We start from the raw sequence: 17806 nt of genomic DNA on the forward strand, positions 1-17806 counted from the left end.
ATAACATTAATCATCAGAGTACCTGCAAGCATAGATAGTTCTAGAGATTAGAGAATTGTACCTATTTCTTTGCTTGGAATCCTTGATTTGGATCCCATGATTATGAGTTGTTGATTGCTTCTTAGTTGCACCACTTCTGAAGTCTTCAGTCTACTTACCTTTCTTCTTTGATTCCAATTGACCTTAGTTGACTTGGTGTGGATTTTGGGTGAAGGTTAGGGTTTTGTGTGCGAAAGGTTGGTTTAGTGATGGGGTTGGGGTTTAAATAATGTTTTTGAGTTTATTGATGAAGATTGGTGGAGAAATTATGGTTTGGTGAAGTTTGAAGAGAGTTATGGAGGAAGAATGAAAGAGGTTGTTTTGAATAACATAAAAAAATAAATAATTTTTTTTTTTTTTCAAAAAAAAAAATATTTTTTTTTTTTGGTTGAAAGGTTGGCACGGCCGTGCCAACATTAGCACGGGCCGTGCCAAGCTTCTGTAAAAAGAGGGAAGAATTTTTTTTTTTTTTTTTTTTTTGAGAATTTTTTTTTATTTTTTTTTGGTTTGGTTTCTGGTCAATGACTTCAACTTTCTTTCCCCTTTTTGCATCATATTTGGACAAATACCTACAAAACAAATTAAAATAACACAAAACAAAAATAACAGCAATAAAATTCATGGGTTGCCTCCCACGAAGCGCTCGTTTAGAGTCATTAGCTTGACGGTTAGAAAGTGGTTTAACTATCCTATACCCAATCGTTCAGAAAGGGACAATGGCATCAAACTAACATTCTCTCCCAAATCACACATGGTTTTCTCAAAGGTTTTAGATCCTATGACACAAGGTAGGGAAAAACTTCCTAGATTTTTAAGATTAGGTGGCAATTTGTTTGGAAGTATTTTAATAAGATTCATAAACTGCTCATCTAACTTGGACTCATCAAACCCTTGTGTTAATGGAATTTCAGGCTCATGAGATGGTGAAACAAATGGCTTGTCATTCTCTCCTATAGCTTTCTCACTTTGAGGCTCATCACTTCCTAGCTCTCCTTCATTGTTCTTAATTTTCACAACGGGGTCCTCTAATTGGTTACCATCCCTAATAATAGCACTCATATGGTCTTTGGGGTTGGTTTCGGTTTGTCCTAGAAGGACTTCAGAGGTTTGAGAGGGAGTAGCCACCTGTTGGGGTACTTGAGAAGTCTGAGTTTCTATCATCTTACTGTGAGTAACTATGGAGTCTGATGTATGTTTGCCAATAGAGTCCTTCAAAAATTCAGTTTGATTTTTAAGCTCTTGGAGCTGCTCGGATTGATTTATACAATAATTTTCTAAAAAAAGTTCCAAGCTGGATTTTTGAGGGACTCTTTGGTTGTTTGCATAACTAGGTGGTGTTGTTTGTTGTCCAAAAAGATTTTGACGGTTTTGAAAAAAAATTTGGTTGTTTCTACACCCTTGATTATATTGAGCATAGTTTACTTGCTCAGGACTCCTAACAACACTACCTAGTTGGCAACCAATGCCAATATGGCCGAATTCACCACAAATTTCACAAAAAGGAGATGCAGAAGAAGAAGAAGAAGAAGAGATGGCACTAACATTTATTTTTTCAAATTTTTGGGTTAATGCATCAATCTTAACGACAAGGTGATCATAGTTAGAAACTTCATACATACCTGCCTCCTTTTTGGAGGGTGAAGATTTAGTGATGGCTCTCTCGTTGGTCCACTTGTAATGATTTTGAGCCATGTCTTCAATCAAGGAGTATGCTTCTATGTAATTCTTGTTCATTAAAGCTCCACCTGCAGCTGCATCAACATAAATTTTTGTGGTATACAAAAGACCATTATAAAAAATGTGAATAATAAGCCAATTCTTTAAACCATGATGGGGACAAAGTCTAAGCATTTCTTTGAAACGCTCCCACGCATCATAAAGAGATTCTCCATCTTTTTGAGTGAATTGTGTGATTTGAATCCTTAATTGGACGGTTTTAGCATAGGGAAAGAATCGGGCAAGAAAAACTTGCTTCATTTGTTGCCATGAAAAGATAGAACCAATTTCCAATGAATGAAACCAAGCACTAGCTCTACCCCCTAAGGAGAAAGGAAAGAGGTGCAGCCTTACGGCCTCTTGGTTTGCATTCAAGGTTCCACTGAGTCTTAAAAAGGTTGAAATATGAAAATTCGGATCCTCAGTGGGTGATCCGAAAAATTGATTTTGCTGCACTAAGTGAACAAGTGCAGGTTCTATTTCAAAATTGTCCTCAACCGTTGGGTACACAATAGCATCATATGACTCATTTGAAGAAGGGATTGCATACTCTTTGAGAGAGCGTTCCTTAGTCATATCGTTATTATCTTCCCCAGAAGTTAAAGGAAAAAGAAGAAATAGAGAAAGAAAGAAATAAAATAAAATAAAATAAAATAAGATAAAACAAAAGATTTTTTTTTTTTTGAAAGAAATATAAAAAGAAACACAATAAAATAAAATAGGATAAAATAACGGAAAAGATTTTTTTTTTTTTTAGAAAGAAATATAAAATAAGATAAAATAACGAAAAAAAGATTTTTTTTTTTTCAGTCTAATCGTTAAAAAAAAGTTAATCAAGTTGCAACAACTCCCCGGCAACGGCGCCAAAAACTTGATAGGCCAAACCGCAAGTGCACGGTCTATCGAAGTAATAGTAGTAAAAGAGTATCGTTCCGCTAGGGAGTTATGAATTCGATTAACTTTTTGATAATGATTAGGGAAGAAGAAAGATTATAAAAAGGGAGGTTTAGTTGCTGAAGGTAAATAACAATAATAATAATAAAAGAGCCTTGGGATTATTGGTTCATCATAACAACGAATCTTTTCACAAGCAAGCCTTAAACTTATAATTATGCGTTAATCCTAATTTCTAAGGACAAGTTTCTCTTTAGCATATCACAGCTTCTCTCAAAGTCAGTGAGTGTATCCCTCCAACAACCACACCTATTCTCATGGGTGATTGCCTTTGGGATCCTTGAAGATCGAAACTTTATGTGTCCCAAGGTTTGCTAGACTATTCTCATGTTTCGCAAACCTTGTCTAAATTCACTTGTTCGGATATCAAAGCTTCGTGTTCGCTTTATGAATTGATATCTAAGATGATGAATTAATCATTATCAAACCCTCCGCGTTCGCTTCCACAGTTTGATAATAATTAATTCATGTTAAAACGGTGAATTTAGATTAGGAATTAAGGTAACATATAATTAGGGTTTAAGGCTTGGCTTGATCCGGATTACGTCATTAGACTTATTCAACAATCCCAAGACGAAGAAGAGTCTACTCACTAACGTTCATTGTAGACATGGGGGAAGAAGAGAGAAAACAGTAATATAAAAGAGCAATAATATAAAAGTGAACTTTTATTCCAAGAACAAAAGATGAATGATGGAGTGCTACTCTATTTATAGCTTTACAATTGACTTAGAAACTAAGCTACTATAAGGGCAAAACAGTAAAGCTGCAACGGAGTAACTTGGGCTTGAAGAAAAGCAGCAAAAGTGGTCCTGGAGGGTGGCACGGCCGTGCCACATGTTGGCACGGGCCGTGCCAAGCTTCTGACTTGGTAGAGACATATTTTTGTCTCGTATCTTCGTATTCTTGTACTGTATTTGCTCCAGTCCTCTTTCTTTTGCTCCAAGACACCTTCCACCATATATTCGTACCTAAAATATAATAAAAGACAATTTAAAGTAAAATATTCTAAAAGGAAATAAAATGCAATAAAATCAAATCAAATCTTAAATAAAACTAAACTAAATAAAGAAATAAAATAGACTATCTATGACTCATCAAACTCCCCCACACTTGAATCTTTGCTTGTCCTCAAGCAAAAGGCAACAGACATAGCAGCAACAAAAGATTTGATTATGGCAATATTAAGAACAAATGTCTCAAAAGAAAGGCTTTGCTTCAAGTACACTAATTACAACTTCAAACACTTCTCATGAACCTATTCTACCCAACATCAAGTCTCAAGTGAGTGTGTGTGTGCAGTCCAACCCTTTTCTTGCTCCTGTATAAGACAGATATTATGAGGAATAAGTTCTATCCTTAATGTTAAAGTAACCGAGAAAAGTCCTTTCTTCATTTCATATAAGAGTGATGGGAATTTAAGTTAAGATTGAATTAATTTAACAATTAAGCACAAGGGGCTGCAGATGCTTAGGGGCTATCTATCCTCGTAGGAAATGAACCTTCGTGAAGAATGTTCGAGATAGTAATACAGTTTTAGTAAGAAGCATTATGTGACGAACGAGAAGTCCTTGATATGATAAGTAAGTATAGATGCTTATACAATCAGAGAGGATTAAGGTAAAAGTATGAAGAATGTATCTTCACTTCAGAAAGACAAGAAAGACTAGAGTTACCATAGATGAAGTAATCGGGTTGCCTAATTGGTGATGTCGAATGCGTAGAAGAGCTGTTGGTTAGTCAGGAAGAATATGTGCTATGATAAGAGAATACGGTTCATGAGATATATACGATGAAGTACATACCCTGTTATACCATCCTTGTTAAATGATAACGATACTTACTAGAATAATGTCAAGCCCGGATGTTATAACTTTTAAAGTTAAGATAGGTATTAAGGAACTTGGGAACGATGTTTATTTAAAAAAAACGAAATTTCACATTGTTGAAACTGATGAGATACGTCGTAAGCGAGTAAGCTCGCTTAAGACGTACAGACTTCAGGACCAACTTGTTATAGTCAAGTTTGGGGCGAGCTGTAAAACCTTTTTCAAGATATAGAGACTCGTCATGTGGTTCTGCAGTACTATTATAGACTCAGTTTTAAAATGATTTTGTTTAGTCATGTATCTACTCGTTCCAAGAACCCATGTACCAATGTTTAGAAATTTCTAGAAGCAAAATACTAGAATGAGTATCATTATTAACTAACAAGAAACGGTGTTTGAAAGTATGGAAATATGATGAGTCATAATTTAGTCTAATTTAATGCATTATTTAGTTTAGTTTTATTAAAGATTTGATTTGATTTTATTGGAAATTTATTTCCTTTTTGAATCTTTTACTTCAAATTGCTTTTTATTTTATTTTAGGAACGAATATATGGTGGAAGGTGTCTTGGAGCAAAAGAAAGAGGACCTGAGCAAATACAGTGCGAAAATACGAAGATATGGAGACAAAATTATATCTCCCTAAGTCAGAAGCTTGGCACGGCCGTGCCACCCTCCAGAAGCCTCTTTTGCTGCTTTTCTTCGAGCCCAAGTTACCCTGTTGTAGCTTTACTGATTTGCCCTTATAGTTGCTTAGATTTTAAGTCCATTGTAAAGCTATAAATAGAGTAGCATTCCATCATAAACATTCACCTCTTCTCAGAATATTTTAGTGAATTATTTCAATAAAGTTCTTTTATTTCTTTTATTTCTTTCTCGCAATTTATTTTATTCTTTTCTCTCTTCTTCCCCCATGTCTATGATGAGCATGAGTGAGTAGACTTCTTCTTGTCTTGGGATTGTTGGATAAGTCTAATGACATAATCCTAATCAAACCGAGCTTTAACCCTAATTTCATGTAACCATAATTTCTAATTTAGATTCACCGTTTTAACATGAATTAACCATTATCAAATTGTAGAAGCGAAAGTGGAGGGTTTGATAATTGTTAATCCATCATCCCAAACATCAATTCATAATGCGAAAGCGGAGCTTTGATGTTGGAACAAGTGAATCTAGACAATAATTGCAAAGGCAGCGAAATGGTCTTTGCAATTATTGAGACACAAGTAGTTTCAATCTTATAAGCATCTTATAGTAATCAAGTCAGCGAAATAGGTTTGGTTGCTAGGGGAAAAATATCACCGGACTTTCATCGGAAAGGTGAGGGGCTAAAGGGAAACCGGTCTTTAGAAATTAAGGTGTAAACCATGAAATTAGAAGTTAAAGTCTTGTCTAGAAAAGTGTTTGTTATTATGACGAACCAATAATCCCAAGGCTCTTTATTATTATTGTTATTTACCTTCAGCAATTAAACCTCCTTTTTATAAACTTTCTTCTCCTCTAATCATTCTTTTAAAGTTAGTTAAATTGAACAACTCCCTAGCGGAACGATACTCTTTTACTACTATTACTTCGATAGACCGTGCACTTGCGGTTTGACCTATCATGTTTTTGGCGCCGTTGTCGGGGAGTTATTGCAATTTGATTAATTTGTTTTACGATTAGACTGAAAAAAAAAATCTTTTTCTTTATTTTATTTTATTATATTTCTTTTTCTTTTTATATTTTTTTCTAAAATTATATATATATATATTATTTCTTTTTCTTTTCCTTTTTCTTTCTCTTATAATCTCTCTCTCTCTCTCTCTCACTCTCTCTCTCTCTCTCTCTCTCTCTCTCTCTCTCTCTCTCTTTCTCTCTATTTTTTCTATTCTATCTCTAACTGTTTTGATTTCAGGCATGACTCAAAACCTTTACCAATGGACCTTTTCCCCCCTTTCACCACCTTGTAAGGATTATGAAATATTTGGTCATACTAGTGTTGAATGTCAACTAGGTAGTGTTGTTAGAAGTCCCGAGCAAGTAAACTATGCTCAATATAATCAAGGGTTTAGGAATATTTTTTTTCAAACCCCTCAAAATCTTTTTGGACAACAAACATCACCACCCGGTTTTGTAAACAACCAAAGAGTCCCTCAAAAATCCGACTTGGAACTTTTGATAGAAAAATTTGAATTAGATAACATTAGGCATAACCAAGAGTTTAAAGTCAAAGCTGGAATTTTGAATGACTATCTCAATAGGCCTTCCGCAAAAGTGGATTCTCTTTTTACTCACAACAAAATGCTTGAGACTCAAATCCCTCAAGTAACCGAACAAGTAACCTCTTCTCCACAACCCTCCGGAGTCTTCCCGAGTCAAACTGAAACCAACCACAAAGGCCCGATAAATGATATTACACTTAGGGATGATAAGCAATTAGAGGACCCTGTTGTAGAAACCAAGACAATTGAGGTTGGGGTAGAGAGTGAAAAACCAAACAGTGAGAAAGTTGTAGTAGAGAGTGAAAAGCTTAACATACCACCACCATATAATCCAAACACTCCTTTACCACAAGGGTTTGATGAGTCCAAGTTAGATGAGCAGTTTAGAAAACTAATTGAAATAATTCAAGATAAGTTGCCATCTAAACTTAAGGATCCAGAGCGTTATTCCATACCATGGGTCATAGGATCAGAGAAAATAGAAAGAGTCATGTGTGACTTGGGAGATAGTGTCAGTTTGATGCAATTGTCCCTTCGTAAAAGATTGGGTATAGGATAGAGAAACCTATTGACCGTCAAGCTAATGACAATAAAAGAGCGCTTCGTGGGAGGCAACCCACGCATTTATTTGCTTTATTTTGTTTGTTTTCCTTTGTTTTAAGTGTTTTGTAGGTAATTGTCCGTGCATGATTCGAGAAAAGTTGAAAGTTTTGAAGCCCCTGTGTCCAGAAGGTTAGCACGGCCCGTGCTAAGGTTGGCACGGCCCGTGCTAAGGTTGGCACGGCCGTGCCAGATTTTTAAAGCAGAAAAGGCCATCAAAGTCCAGAAAGATGGCACGGCCCGTGCCAAGGTTGGCACGGCCGTGCCCGACCTCTAGTGTGGTATAACCCCAATTTTTCTCTTCTTCTCCATTCATTCTTAAACACAAACCTCTTTCATCTCTCAAACTTCTCTCTAAACCTCCATAACCACCAATCTTCAAACCTTCATATCTCCCTCAAAACTTCACCAATCCACTCAATTCTTTCACCAATCAATCACAAACTTCATCCTAAGCACAAACCACCAATCAACAACAACCTTCATCCACCCAAACCCATAATTCACCAAAACCCTATTCATTCAAAATCTAACCCAAAAACCACAAATTCTCAACCAATCTCCATAACCAAACCCATAAAACTTACTAAAACATAAACCCCAACCCCAAACCAACCCTTTCCACCAAAAATCTTCCCAAACCCTAAACCTTCAATCCAATCCACACCCAGGGTCAATGGCTTCAAGAAGAATTTGTAAGGAACCAGTAAGCTCTTCCGGTCCTCCCTCAAAGAAGCAAGCACAAGTCAAGAATCATGGGATCAAGTTTAAGGACAACTCACAAAGGGACAGGTATAAAATTCTTATTTCTAAACCCTTACATCCTTCTAGATATCCTGATTCTTACGATTTGAATGTGCTAGGGCTTAGAGATGATGTTTATAGGCTAATAGGAAGGCTGGGTTGGTCTGATATGTTAGAACCTATGCAGGGTTATGAGAATTTCACCTATGAATTTTTGAGCTCAATTGTTTTTACAAAAGATAAGTTGAATTTTGAAAACCCCAACCATAGAATCACCTTCCGACTATTGAACATCGATTATAATATGTCTCTTCTGCACTTTTGTAAAGCCTTAGGTTTTGCTAATGAGGGGTATATTCATGATCATTGGGATCCTAGCCTAAAACCGGATAACTATGAACTAGCAGCCTTTTGGAAACGCATCACCGGCCTTAATGCATATGTCCCTAGGGCAAACAAAGCTAGCAACATTCACAACCCCGTACTTAGGTACCTTCAAAGGGTAATGGCTTGCACTTTTTGGGGTAGAACCGAGCTAGGAAACACTAGAACCGATGAGTTGTTCATGTTATGGGCAATGCTCTACAACCACCCCGTCAACACTTGTTTCTATTTGATTGATTACCTAGACTTCGTAGGTACTAGACCAGTCGGTAAGGGAGACATCAGTGGCGGAACTGGGGGGTGGCAAGGGGGAGCCACCGCCACCCCATCCTATATATGAAATTACAAAAATACCCTTTAGAGATACTGAAAATTTTCTCTGAATTAGCCCGTATCTTCTTCTTCTCTCTGGCGACGGCGATTGCGACTTCCTTCATGGATGACCGCCATTCATGCGGAGACGGCGGCACCCTCCATTTCTAATCCTTCCGTCGATGCTCACTTTCACAGTTCACTCAGATTCTTCTCTCTGTATCAATTTCGTCCTTCCCCATCTCTCTACAAAGGCACAAACCTTAACTAACAATTGTAAGTGAAAATCCTACTGCTTAGATTTCAACTTTTCACTTTGATTTTCGAATTCTACTGTGTTGTTTGGTGTTGAATTTGGTTTTTTATTTGGTTTCACCTTCAATTTCCCATAACCCTAATAAAAACAAAAGGGAAAATGAGAAATCAAAACTGAATTGCAAAAATTGATTTTGAAACTGTGTTGATTGTTGAAGGAGAATAGGAAATCGAAATTGAATAATGGACAATGGTAGAGAACTATGGGAGCTATACTGTTACTGAGTTACTGTTATAATGTTATTTGATTTTGGAAACAGGCTGAAATTGAATGGGACAAAAGTGAGATATAAATTGGTCCATTTTGAAATCATGTATGTTATTTCAATGAAATTGAAACTGGCTTTTGTTATGAAATTTGAATGTTATTAGAATTGATTTAACATTGTAACAATGTATTATTATTAGAAATAATAGGAAGGAGGAGGATGAATTAGTGGTTGAAATTAAGGTTTTGTTCGTGGAAGTGGTGCTTGAATAGACTCAATATTTCGACTAGCCTTTATTACGAGTGGTGTTGAAATCCTCGTGAATGTCTCCAAAGATAGGTGCCGATTTTTTGTGAAGTAGCAGCAGGTTTTTCAGGGGGGCTGCTGTCATGCCTTGTGGAGTGTTTTGACAGTTTTTTTTTTTGCAGGTTCGGTTCTGTGACAACACCGCTTTAAGAGGAAGGCCGATGATGGCGGCCACCCCAAAAGTTTTGGTCTGGCTCCGCCACTGGGAGACATAGTGGTGGGTGGCATCATTACATACATAGCTAGGTGTTTTGGTGTGAGTGAGGATGAGGGGATCAAATCATTTGAGGGAAATAATAGGCTTAACCGAGAAACCCTCATTGCTATGAATTTCATTAAATATCGTCCACCACTCCATTACCAACTCAAGCTCAATGTGCCATTAATGTTTTTTCTACCTAACCCATCTCGGACTACCACCGAGGTGGAAGAGAATTTGTTGTATGATGATGATGTGCAGGTTCTTGAAGAGCAAGAGGTTGATGAAGGAGAGGGTGCTAACTTGCACCATGATGTGGGAGGAAGTTCTAACTTGCACCAAGAGGAGCACCATGGCCATGACACCGATAACCTCAATGAAGATCAAAGATGGGCATGGATTCACAATGAAGTTGAAAGAATGAGCACCGAAAAACAAAGGCAAGGTGTTGAAATCTCCGGACTAAGGAATGATGTTCAAAGGGGCAACCGCTTAACACAAGAAAACAATGAGATGCTCCGCCGGATGATGCAACACCTTCATCTCCAAGGTCCTCCTTATGGACCTCAATAAATTGTGAGCTTTCCTCTTCCTATCTTCCCTTCTCTCTTCTCTCTTTCTCCTACTCTTTCTTCTACTTCTTCTTCTACTTCTTCTTCTTCTTCTCTTTTAATTTTCTTTTCTTTTCAATCATTGAGGACAATGCTTCCCCTAAGTGTGTGTGTGTGTGTGTGTGTGTGTGTGTGGGGGGGGGGGGGGGGGGGGGGGGGGGAAGTGTCTAGAGTCGTAGTGTTTCCAAACTCCCTTGAACTTTATTCTTTTGTTTTGTTTTTATAGCGAAAGGCATGATTAGTATCTTGTTTTTAATGTAAAATATGCCATAAATTTTTTTGTTTTGTCTCTTCTTTAAAGGTTGTTTCTTGTACATGAAAGTGGTTTCTTGTGCTTTTTGTGTTCTTGCTATACCCACATCTTGTTTTATTGTGAAAGATCTCCAATGAGAAAAGCATCCAGTTGCAATCTTTGAGCAAGTGTATGAGTAGGTATTTTAAGGAGCACGTTCTATCTTTAGTGTTAACTTAGACCCTTAAAAGTCTTTAGAGTAAAAGTAGTATAAGTTTGTGTGGGAAAATAATCAATTGTGCTTTATTGTTATATTCTCTTAATTGTTAAAGTTAAATGGGGAGGGAGAATGGCACCAACATGTGGGGGAAAGGACAATCCCTAACTTCCTAATTGTGGTGGTGACTCCCTAATTTGAACTTAAGTTCCAAATCCCTCAAATGAGGAAAATAAATTCATCAATGCTAGGGGGAAAGGACAATTACATCCAAAAAGACTTCCTACGCGGAGATAAAATAAAAATTTTGCAGCACTGCTTAGGGTGATTTTGAATCTAGGGGGAAAGGACAATTACATCCAAAAAGACTTCCTATGAGGATAGATAGCCCCTAAGCACCTGCAGCCCCTTTGTGCTCAAATTGTTAATCTAATTTAATTTTAACTAAATTCCCATCACTCTTATATGAAATGAAGAAATGACTTTTCTCGGTTACTTTAGCACTAGGGATAGAACATGTTCCTCATAATATCTGTCTTATACAGGAGCAAGAAAAGGGTTGGACTGCACACACACACACTCACTTAAAACTTGTTGTTGGGTTGAATAGGTTCACGAGGAATGTTTGAAATTGTGATTAGTGTACTTGAAACAAAACTTTCAAGGAGACATGTTGTTTTCAATTGCATTGCCATAATTAATCTTTTTCTTGATGCTTTGTCTATTGTCTTTTGCTTGAGGACAAGCAAAGATTCAAGTGTGGGGGAGTTTGATGAGTCATAATTTAGTCTAATTTAATGCATTATTTAGTTTAATTTTATTAAAGATTTGATTTGATTTTATTGCAAATTTATTTCCGTTTTGAATCTTTTACTTCAAATTGCTTTTTATTTTATTTTAGGAACGAATATATGGTGGACGGTGTCTTGGAGCAAAAGAAAGAGGACCTGAGCAAATACAGTGCGAAAATACGAAGATACGGAGACAAAATTATATCTCCCCAAGTCAGAAGCTTGGAACGGCCCGTGCCAACATGTGGCACGGCCGTGCCACCCTCCAGAAGCCTCTTTTGCTGCTTTTCTTCGAGCCCAAGTTACCCCATTGCAGCTTTACTGATTTGCCCTTATAGTTGCTTAGATTTTAAGTCAATTGTAAATCTATAAATAGAGTAGCATTCAATCATAAACATTCACCTCTTCTCAGAATATTTTAGTGAATTATTTCAATAAAGTTCTTTTATTTCTTTCTCGCAATTTATTTTATTGTTTTCTCTCTTCTTCCCCCATGTCTACGATGAACATGAGTGAGTAGAATTCTTCTTGTCTTGGGATTGTTGGATAAGTCTAATGACATAATCCTAATTGAACCGAGCTTTAACCCTAATTTCATGTAACCATAATTTCTAATTTAGATTCACCGTTTTAACATGAATTAACCATTATCAAACTGTAGAAGTGAAAGTGGAGGGTTTGATAATTGTTAATCAATCATCCCAAACATCAATTCATAATGCGAAAGCGGAGCTTTGATGTTGGAACAAGTGAATCTAGACAATAATTGCAAAGGCAGTGAAATAGTCTTTGCAATTATTGAGACACAAGTAGTTTCAATCCTTATAAGCATCTTATAGTAATCAAGTCAGCGAAATAGGCTTGGTTGCTAGGGGAAAACTCTCACCGGAGTTTCATCGGAAAGGTGAGGGGCTAAAGGGAAACCGGTCTTTAGAAATTAAGGTGTAAACCATGAAATTAGAAGTGAAAGTCTTGTCTAGAAAAGGGTTTGTTATTATGACGAACCAATAATCCCAAGGCTCTTTATTATTATTGTTATTTACCTTCAGCAATTAAACCTCCTTTTTATAAACTTTCTTCTCCTCTAATCATTCTTTTAAAGTTAGTTAAATTGAACAACTCCCTAGCGGAACGATACTCTTTTACTTCTATTACTTCGATAGACCGTGCACATAGAATCGGTTACGAAGCTCCATACATCATATCAATTAATATAAACAAATATCATCTGACTTATTCAAACTATGATCAAATCCAGTATATCACATACACTGTTGTTATACAGAATTTACCAATCATGCTTCTGTCGATATGTACAATCGAAAGGTTTGATGTTTCACCAGAAACGGTTTCTGAAACATCAAAGCAAATTCAAAAGCCATGAACATAGATGTGATTGATATTATTATTAGCTATGTTTTATGATCGATCAATTATGTTCCTGTTGATATGTATAATCGAAACGTCGATGTTTCACCAGAAACGGTTTCTGAAACATCGAATCAAATGGAAAAGCCATGCACAGAAAACATAATTTAATACGATGCCAATTTTAATTCTCTTTATTATTTAATTTCGTTCAATATGTTTAATCAAATTAAAACATAAAGCGGTAACAAAGCAATCCGATTCAAGGTTTCGTAATTGGCTCTGATACCACTGAAGGAAAATCGAATAGAAGAAAGGAGTAGAAGCAGCAGAATAATTTCGATTTTCTTTCCTTGGATCATTACGAAATTCAAACATGAATCAGTGATTCGATTGTTACCTCGAAGTTTGGAATCTGAACGTTGGAAACTGGAAACTGGAATCTCGATCACAGCCAAGCAAGCAGCAAGCAGCAAAGCCTCTAGCAAGTCCACACGAACAGTGCTCCTCCAAAACTCGGTGCTAGCCAATGAATCGGAAGTTCAGAGAAGAAAGGTTGCTCCAAAACGTGTAACAAAAAAACTTCAGCACTAGAGTTCTATTTATAGAACTTCTAGTGTGCTCTGCAAGTCAGAAGTCACTATTGGGCTTTAGTAAGCCCAACAACGAGTTTAGTAATTTCGCTAACTAATTAGCGTTATTTACTAAACGTACCCCTTATATAAGTCATACTTATATATTTCTCTTTTGACTGTTCTTTGTGTGTGACCCTATAGGTTCTAGTCACGTTGGCAATAATATTAAATCTAATATTTAATATTATAAACAATGAGCGGTATCTAGCAACACATCATTGCTACCCAAGTGACAAGAATGTCAAGTGATCTGACGAAACCTTTCCATGATAATACTCATGTGTACAATTACTCCTTTGTCTCGATATCTTTATTGATCCCAAGACATAGATATTGTCACCCTTGTATAGATCAATATTTATATTTCTTGATTCCGAAATATACTGTATAACGAACGAGTCCAATATCTTATATTGACTTAGTTTGGTATGGTCATGCAGTTTTACAGTCATATTCCATCAAGAGGCCTAAAGATATATCTCCCGTTTATGAGGAGGGACAAATCCCATCTTGGACACTCATGTCCCTCAGCATGCTTCATCAAGCACCCATCAACCAACGTTATGGTTATCCTTTTACAGACAACGTTAGAATGGCAACAAAGCACTTGAGTCCACATCTAGGGATCATAGTGGTTTCAGGTCTAAGAGCGATATACACTATTATCATTGTGAGAATATCTTATGACAATTGCATAACTTACTATGTAGAATTCTCACGGTGGGTCAATCCAGTATAAATATTACTCCTAATATTTATACCTATGTATAGACTTAATATCTCATATCTATGACCCATGAGATGCAGTCATCAGTCTACGTACATAATAGTCTCGACGCTTTATTATTATCCTTTATTCATATTAAAGCTTTGACTAAGGATACATTTAAGAATAGCATTCTTTATGATAATGTAATCTCATGATTAAGTCACACTTAATATACCATTACACGAACTATCTATTCTAAGGACTTTATTATCATTACACAAATATAATAAAGAGTGCCATATATTATTCAATAATAAAAGTCATGATACATAAAATAATGTTTAACGTAAATTATTGGCCTCTAGGGCTTACACCAACAATCTCCCACTAGCACTAGAGCCAATCAGGCATAAACCTAATACCCATTGATCTAGTATGGCCATCATGCTTCTGCTGGGCAAGAGCTTTAGTAAGTGGATCAGCAACATTCTCTAATGTTGGTACTTTGCATATTTTAACATCTCCTCTTTCGATAATCTCTCGAATAAGATGATAGCGCCTTTGTATGTGTTTGGATTTCTGGTGAGATCTAGGTTCTTTGGCTTGTGCGATTGCTCCATTGTTATCACATAGTAATGCAATGGGATCCACAATACTTGGAACTATTCCAAGATCAGAAATGAATTTCTTAATCCAAACAGCTTCCTTTGTGGCATTAGATGCAGCAATATACTCGGCTTCTGTTGTAGAATCAGCGACTGTTTCTTGCTTTGAACTCTTCCAGCTCATAGCACTGCCATTTAAGCAAAACACATATCCAGATTGCGATCTAAAGTCATCATGATCTGTCTGAAAACTAGCATCAGTGTAACCAATTATAGAGAGCTCTTCTTGACCTCCATAGATCAAGAAAGTATCCTTAGTTCTTCTCAAGTACTTAAGGATATTCTTGACAGCAATCCAATGATCATTGCCAGGATTAGACTGGTATATGCTCGTAGCACTTAAAGCGCATGAGACATCTGGTCGAGTACATAACATAGCATACATGATAGACCCAATTGCTGAAGCATATGGAATATCACGCATTCGATTCCTTTCTTCGTTAGTCGAAGGGGATTGAGTCTTTGATAGATTTATACCTGACGACATAGGGATGAATCCTTTCTTGGAAACATGCATATTGAAACGTCTCAGGACTTTGTCTATATATATACCCTGACTTAAGCCAAGCAATCTCTGTGATCTATCTCTATAGATCCTGATTCCTAATATATAGGAGGCTTCACCTAAGTCTTTCATAGAAAAGCATTTCCCTAACCAAGTTTTGATTCCTTGTAATGTAGGGATGTCATTTCCGATTAATAATATGTCATCCACGTATAAAACCAGAAATGAGACTATGCTCCCACTAACCTTCTTGTAAACACAAGGCCCATCTTCATTTTTAATGAATCCAAATTGTTGTGCAGTTTCATCAAAACGAAGATTCCAGCTTCTGGAAGCTTGCTTTAATCCGTAGATTGATCGCTGTAATTTGCATACTTTCTTGGGTGCTTTAGGATCGCCAAATCCTTCAGGTTGTGTCATGTACACATCCTCAAGAAGATTTCCATTAAGGAAAACAGTCTTGACATCCATTTGCCAGATTTCATAATCATGGTATGCAGCGATAGCAAGTAAGATCCGAATGGATTTAATCATTGCAACTGGTGAAAAGGTTTCATCATAGTCTACACCATGAATTTGTTTGAAGCCTTTAGCAACCAATCGCGCTTTATAGGTATTAACCTTTTCGTCCATGTCGATTTTCTTTTTGAAAACCCACTTGCATCCTATAGGATTAATTCCTTCATGTGCTTCGATCAAGTTCCAAACTTGATTTGTGTACATGGAATCCATTTCAGATTTCATGGCTTCAAGCCACTTCTCAGATTCAGGACCAGTAATGGCTTCTGTGTAAGTCACAGGCTCATCTTGATCCATGAGCAATACATCACCCTCTTTTGATATGAGATACCCAGATCTCTCAGGTTCTTGACGTATCCTGCTAGACCTACGTGGTTCTTGTGTTACTGGAATAGGAATTTTTGTCACAACAGTTTGTGTATCCTGTTCCTGTTCCTCCATCGGTATGTCTTCACTTTGTGGGTCTTGAACTTCTTCAAGATCTACTTTGCTCCCACTGATTCTTTTGGAGACAAAATCCTTTTCAAGAAAGACTCCATTTCTGGTAACAACAATTGTTCCCTCAGAAGGTTTGTAAAAGTAGTATCCTCTAATTTCTTTAGGATATCCCACAAAGAAACATTTATCAGATCTTTGTTCAAGCTTAGTAGACATAAGTCGTTTTATATAAGCTTCACAACCCCAAATCTTTAAATGTCCCACAGTGGGTTTTCGACCATTCCATATCTCATATGGTGTCTTTTCTACCGCTTTGGATGGAACTCGATTAAGTGTATAAGCTGCAGTTAATAAGGCGTATCCCCATAAGGAGTTTGGAAGTTCAGCATGACTCATCATTGATCGGACCATGTCTAACAAGGTTCGATTTCTCCTTTCAGAAACACCATTCCATTGTGGAGTTCCAGGAGGTGTGAGTTGGGACAAGATCCCACATTCTTTTAGATGATTGTCAAACTCTAAGCTCAAATACTCTCCACCTCGATCAGATCGAAGCATTTTGATTTTCTTGCCTAGTTGGTTTTCTACTTCATTTTGAAATTCCTTGAATAAAGTAAATGATTCAGATTTATGTTTCATTAGATACACATATCCAAATCTACTAAAGTCATCAGTGAATGTGATGAAGTAGTGAAAACCTCCTCTAGCAGTTATGTTTAGGGGTCCACACAAATCAGTATGTATGAGACCTAAAAGATCGCTAGCCCTTTCACCTTGACCGGTAAATGGAGCCTTTGTCATTTTCCCTAACAAACAAGATCGACATGTTTCATATGATTCAAAATCAAAAGAGTCCAAAATTCCATCTTTATGGAGTTTGGAAATGCGATTCTCATTTATATGGCCTAAATGACAATGTCAAAGGTAAGTTGGATTTAACTCATTTGGTTTCATCCTCTTAGCATTAATGTTATAGATAGGCATATCAAGATCTAGGATATAAAGTCCATTAATCAAAATTGCATTAGCATAAAGAATATTATCCAAATAAACAGAACAACATTTGTCCTTTATTGTAAAATAAAAACCAGCCTTGTCCAAACAAGAAATTGAAATAATATTCCTGCTAATGGCAGGTACATAATAGCAGTTTTCTAAATTAATTAAAAGACCATTAGGTAAGGTCAATACATAAGTTCCAACAGCAACAGCAGTAACCTTTGCTCCATTGCCAACTCTAAGATCAACCTCGCCCTTTGCCAATGCTCTACTCGTTCTCAGGCCCTGCACATCAGTACAAAT

General features: G+C 36.6%; 1 non-coding gene across 1 annotated transcript; it reads left to right on the top strand.

Annotated features, from left to right (window-relative positions):
- Positions 1–1861: 1861 nt before the first annotated feature.
- Positions 1862–1968, top strand: LOC146954817 (small nucleolar RNA R71). The gene has a single exon (XR_015025172.1). It is a non-coding gene; the product is annotated as a small nucleolar RNA R71 (small nucleolar RNA).
- Positions 1969–17806: the final 15838 nt, after the last annotated feature.

The sequence above is a fragment of the Medicago sativa genome, chromosome 1 (assembly GCF_051527215.1).
Source record: "Medicago sativa cultivar Bolivia chromosome 1, Bolivia_mono, whole genome shotgun sequence".
NCBI classification, from domain to species: domain Eukaryota; kingdom Viridiplantae; phylum Streptophyta; class Magnoliopsida; order Fabales; family Fabaceae; genus Medicago; species Medicago sativa.